Source organism: Camelus dromedarius, chromosome X, assembly GCF_036321535.1.
Source record: "Camelus dromedarius isolate mCamDro1 chromosome X, mCamDro1.pat, whole genome shotgun sequence".
In the NCBI taxonomy this organism is placed as follows: Eukaryota; Metazoa; Chordata; class Mammalia; order Artiodactyla; family Camelidae; genus Camelus; species Camelus dromedarius.
In genome coordinates, this window is record NC_087472.1 from 83389264 (window position 1) to 83394711 (window position 5448).

The 5448-nt window shown below is 47.8% G+C and overlaps 1 non-coding gene across 1 annotated transcript; it reads left to right on the top strand.

Moving 5' to 3' along the window:
- The first annotated feature begins 2907 nt into the window (after positions 1-2907).
- Positions 2908-2980, top strand: TRNAV-AAC (transfer RNA valine (anticodon AAC)). The gene has a single exon. It is a non-coding gene; the product is annotated as a tRNA-Val (tRNA).
- The last annotated feature ends 2468 nt before the right edge of the window (positions 2981-5448 follow it).

Below are 5448 nucleotides of genomic sequence, written 5' to 3' on the forward strand. Positions count from 1 at the left end.
CACATGAATGGAAACAGCCAGTCCTCCTCACAGCAGCCAAAACACCCAATGTGGTCCATCTTTAACTCCTCCAGAAAGATTAAGCAGTGGCTTCCTTACCCCTAAGGACGCAACATAACTTCCCTTGCTGCGTTGGCTCAGTAGATACAAGATCTGCCTACACCCCAGAGTGGACAGAACTACACATTAGAGCAATTACCCAGAGCAGCCCATCCAAATATCTATAAGAAATGCTTGAATGATGCTGCCAAAGTGCATCTTGGGCACATCCCAAATGTATACACACGTTCCCATTGTGTTGTCTGCCCACAGCCTCTGCCCCATTGGCCACTGCAGCTGTCAGAGAAGCGAGTTCAGACACTGGAGGCAAAGCGCCCCAGCCCTTCTCCCCTCCCTCAAAGCAAGCATGTCCTCATTTGTTTCCCCAAAGCTCTTAACTCACAACAGCTGAGTGGACGAAGCCCTAAAACCCTGCCCTCCTTCTCATTCCTTCCCTGAAGAGATACTCGTAAGTAAATATTTTCTCCTGAGAGGAGAATTTCTCCAGTAGAAACTGTCAGCAGCCAGAGTGGCTGTGAGAGGCCTGCAAATGTTTTCATCTCTCGCACACACACCCCCATCTGGTGCTGTGTACGTGATGTGTAGAGTGTGTGCGCACGCGCACACACACGCCCGCACACACACACGCCCGCACACAGAGGATGGGCCCCTAGCCCCCATCACTCACCCTAGTCAGGCCTGCAGAGCTCACTATAAATCACCTCAGCCAAGAGAGAGGCCGGGAATATGCTGAATCATCTAATCAGCCAAGAAAGACAGTGATAGAACGATCACCTTCCCCCTCAGCCGCCCAGAAAGCCAGCAGCTCAAGTGTCTTCCGTTTTCATGTTAATCAGGCTCTTCCAGCCTCAGCCAAGGATGGGGCTGACGCCTGGAGGCCCGTGGCAACCCAGCCCGCCTTGGACAGGGGCCTGCTTGCTGCCGGGCCCCTGCCCTGGGAGGAGGTGACTCAGCCCCAGTGTCCCCAGGAAGGTTTTTCTTAGAAATCTGCTTCTTTTGCTCTTAGAAACCTGCAATTGAATGGAATTACAGGACCCCTGCACTGTTACATATTTGTCCCATTTCTGCTCCACAGCGGCCTTTGTCCTACCCCAAAGTCACATTTCGGAGGTTTGGACCGGAGCTGAAGAGCTATTTCAGAGGCTTGTGCTCTGTCCACAGTGGCCTGTCCACTGGGGCCTCACTTTTGTTGTCCTCGGCAGGGTGTGTCCACCCAGAGCCGACCAGCGAACCTAGCCAGGGACGCAGGCCCAGAAGCCCGTGCAGGAAGGCCGCCTTTCTGTGCCTGGCACACACGCCCCTCACCCTCTAACACGGGCAGCTCGGATGGGAAGAAACCCCCAAAAGCCTCTCCTTCCTTCACCCCACCTGCCAGAACCAAAAAAATACCACAGCCTCCAGGAAAGCATATTTACCTGGAGGGGCCTCTAAGTCATCCCGGGACAAGCCTGGGTTTCTGGGTGGAGGGGACCGCCTTTGCAGGGTTTCTGGAAGCAATGGAAATCCGAGACACTTAAGGAAAACAAGCACCGAGCTGGGCGCCTGGCCTATGGTCATGCTCAGGTGTAAAATGGTGGGCAGAAAGGTGAGCCCGGAGGAGAGAGAGGTCCTCTCCGGCACACCCGGAGTGCCTCAGAGAAGACCTCTGTTCACAAAAAGGCTGCTGACTAGCAGCCTCCTAGGAGTTTTTACCACCCCATCCCTCACCCTGAGCAGGAGAGCTCTGCTGTAGTAGAATGATGTCTCATAGTGGGAAAACGTGCCTCTTTCCCAACCCTCTGTTTTGTAGGAAAACAGAAAACAACCTGGGGAGAATCTGGACTCATAAAGATGGAATTAACGCTGAGCTGAGGGGAATAGCTTTCCGCTCTGCCTCAGGCTATCAGCTCTCCTGCAGTCATTAATCCTTGGCAAGTGCTTAACTGGAGGCCGGGAATCAGCTCCTCTGGCCTCACTGAAGTCACCAGAAAACTAGGACCGTGGGCCCAGTGTTTTACCCCTGGAGTCGGTGTTTGCCCAGGAGCTGGGCCCAGTGACCGCCCAAGGCCTGTGTCTGCAGGAAGTTCTGTGACCTCTGTGGGCCTGTGTCTGTCACAGGCCTGCATCCACCGGGGGTCTGGGTCTGCCTGAGCCATCGCTACAGGCTTTGTGACTGTCATGGACCTGGAGAAGCCCAGAAACCCACAGAGAACCCAGAGGAGGCGGACACTATTACTAGGAGCTGGGTATTGCTTTCCTAAAGGCAGAAGTACATTTAAAGGGGATTTTTAAAAACTTTCGGAAGACGATGACAATTGTAACCATTGTGAAATGCTTCAGCAAGAAGAGAGAAGGATATTTTATTTTCTCTTGAAAAATCAGTTCTTTGGGGACCTTCAAGAAGAACTGGGTTGACTGGGTCTTATGGGCTGAATTGTGTCCTCCCAAAATTCCCAAGTTGAAGCCCTAACCCCTACAGACTGAGAATGACACTGTATTTGGAGACAGTCTTTAAAGGATGATTAAATTTAAATGAAGCCGTTAGAGCGGGCCCTAATCCAATCAGACTGGTGTCCTTAAAAAGAAGAGGAAATTTAGATGCACAGGTATGTGAAGACTCATGGAGAAGGCAGCCGTCTGCAAGCCAAGGAGAGAAGCCTCCGGAGAAACCAGCCCTGCTGACACCTTGAACTTGGACTTCTAGCTTCCAGAACTGAGACAATAAATTTCTATCCTTTAAGCTACCCAGTCTGTGGTCCTTGTTATGGCAGCCTAAGCAGATGGATACACTAGGCTACAGCAGATGAATCTTTAGGCCTGGTTTGCTTTGTTTCCCTAGTACCTGTCATATAGCTCTCAATGAAGTGGGGAGGGTATAGCTCAGTGGTAGAGTGCACGCCTAACATGCATGAGGTCCTGGGTTCAATCCCCAGTACCTCCATCTAAACAAACAAACCTAATTACCTCTCTCCTAAAAAAAAAGTTTTAAAAAAATTTTAAAAAACCTCTCAATGAGAAAAAGTTAACCATAGTCACATAGCAAACCACTCCAAAACCTAATGGGTTAAAAACCCAGCAGTCACTTATTTTACTCACAATCGTGTAATTTGGGCAGGGCTGGGTGGGGATACCTTGTCCCTGCTCCATGCAGCATCAGCTGGACTGACTTGACTGGGGACTAGAAGATTGTATTAGTTACCTCTTGCTGCCTAATAATTTACCCCAACATTTAGTAGCTTAAAAAAAATTTATAATCTCACACAGTTTCTGTGGGTCTAAAATCTGGGTGAAGTTTAACTGGGTGTCTCCAGTTCCATGTGCATCACCTGATTGCAGTCAGGCTGCTGGCTGCATTTGGGTTCCCTTCCAAAGGCCTGGCTGGTGGGGAATCTGCTTCTAAGCTCACTCACGTGGTTGATGGCAGGTCTTTCTCTCTTACCGCCTGGGCCTCTCTACAGGGCTGCCTCACAACATGGGAGCTGGCTTGCCCCAGGGCAAGAAATGCAAGACAGAGTGTGTGTGGGAGTGTATGAGACAGAAGCCACAGTCTTTGCATAACAACCTTGGGAGTGTCATCTTATTACCTCTTCTGTACTCCATTTGTTAGAAGCTAGGTACTCAGTCTAGTCTCCATAAAGAGGAGGAGATGACACAAGGTCAAGAATACCATCATTGGGTGCCATCTTAGATTTTCCCTACCACAAGGATTGACTTTCAAGATGGCTCTCTCACGTGACTGGCAAGTTGGTATTGGGTGCTTCATGGAAGCTCAGCTGGGGCTGTGGGCTATCAATCTTGGTTCCTCTCCACATGCAGCTTGAACTTCCTCATGGCATGGTAGCTGGGTTCCCAGAGCAAGTGTCCCAAGAGAGTAAGGCAAGAGGACAGTACATTTTTATGAGCTCGCCTCAGAAGTCACAGAGCATCACTCCTTCCACACTCTATAAATCAAAACAGTAACAAAGGCCCACCCAGGTTCAAGGATAAGGGTTACAGACTCCACTTATTGATGCAGGAGTGGCAAGGATCTAGAAATGCACGTGGGACAGGAGCTATGGTTGTGGTTATCTTTGGAAAATACCTCTGCTGCAATGAAGCCTGGTATTAATTAGAGAAGAGTCACACTACAAACTCACAAAGCCCACCCTGCTCATTTTGAATATGTGGATTTCCCGGTGTTCTCAGTTCTCCAGGTCTAGCCTACCAGGGTCTTGCTACTCGGAAATCAGGGAAGTTATGGAGCCTGTAGAAAGAACTCTCTTGTCCCCATAGAAGAGCCTGGGATCTCAGTAGGGGATTTGCAGAGGTTGAAAGGTTGGCCATCACCAGAATGGAGGCTGCCATAGCCCCAGGGAACTGTGTATCAGTAAAAGGATTAGTGGAGCTTCTCAGTCATTCATTCATTCAGCAAACAGTCCTTGAATGCTCCCTGGCACTGTACAAATTTCATAGGTTTGGCAGACATTGTCTTTCCCTTTCCTAACAGCCCTGAGATTTTCCTCTAAGAACCATCTCCCTTTGTTTAGTAACCACCCTCCTCCATCCCTGCATTGTGTAGCAACCACGCAGTTTGGGTGGGCTGAACGCATCCCTACCTCCATGGTCTAAGCCAATGAGAGCAATTCTATTTCTCTAGGCACAGGGAGTGATGATCATATCAAAGAGACACTCAGGACTTTTGAGGGAAGAAAATGCTTTTTTTTTTCTTTTGCTGGATGTGAATGAGGAAGCATGCAGACCCAGTTTCTGTTAACAACCGTCTTGCAACCATGAGGGAGGACAACCTGAGCACAGAAACAATTCCCAGAAAAGGATAAAACTGAGAGAAGTACAGAGGAGTGAAGCCAGAGCCTCAATTTAATCATGCCTTCTTAACCATGTGAGCCAATAAATCTCTCTTATGGTTCAAGCCAGGTTGAATTGGGCTTTTCTATAATTTTCAAGTCCTTTAACTCATATGAGTTCAGGAAAGTTGCAGGATACAAGATCAAGACACAAAAATCAGTTGTATTTCTGTACACAAGCAATGAACAATCCAAACACGAAATTAAGAAAACAGTTCCATTTACAACAGCATAAAAAGAAAAAAAATCTTAGAAATAGGTTTAATCAAGGTGGTACAAGACTTGTATACTGACAACTGTAAATTATTGCTGAAAGAAATTAAAGAACACCTAAATAAATGGAAAGGTATCCCATGTTCATGGATAAGACTTAATACTGTTAAAATTGCAATACTCTCCAAAGCAATCTACAGATTCAATACAATCTTTATCAAAATCCCAATGGCCTTTTCTTCAAAAATAAAAAGGTAGATCCTAAAATTCATATGGACTTGCAAGGCACTCCAAATAGTCCAAATGACTGTGCAAGAGAACAAAGTTGGGGTACTCATACTTTCCAATTTCA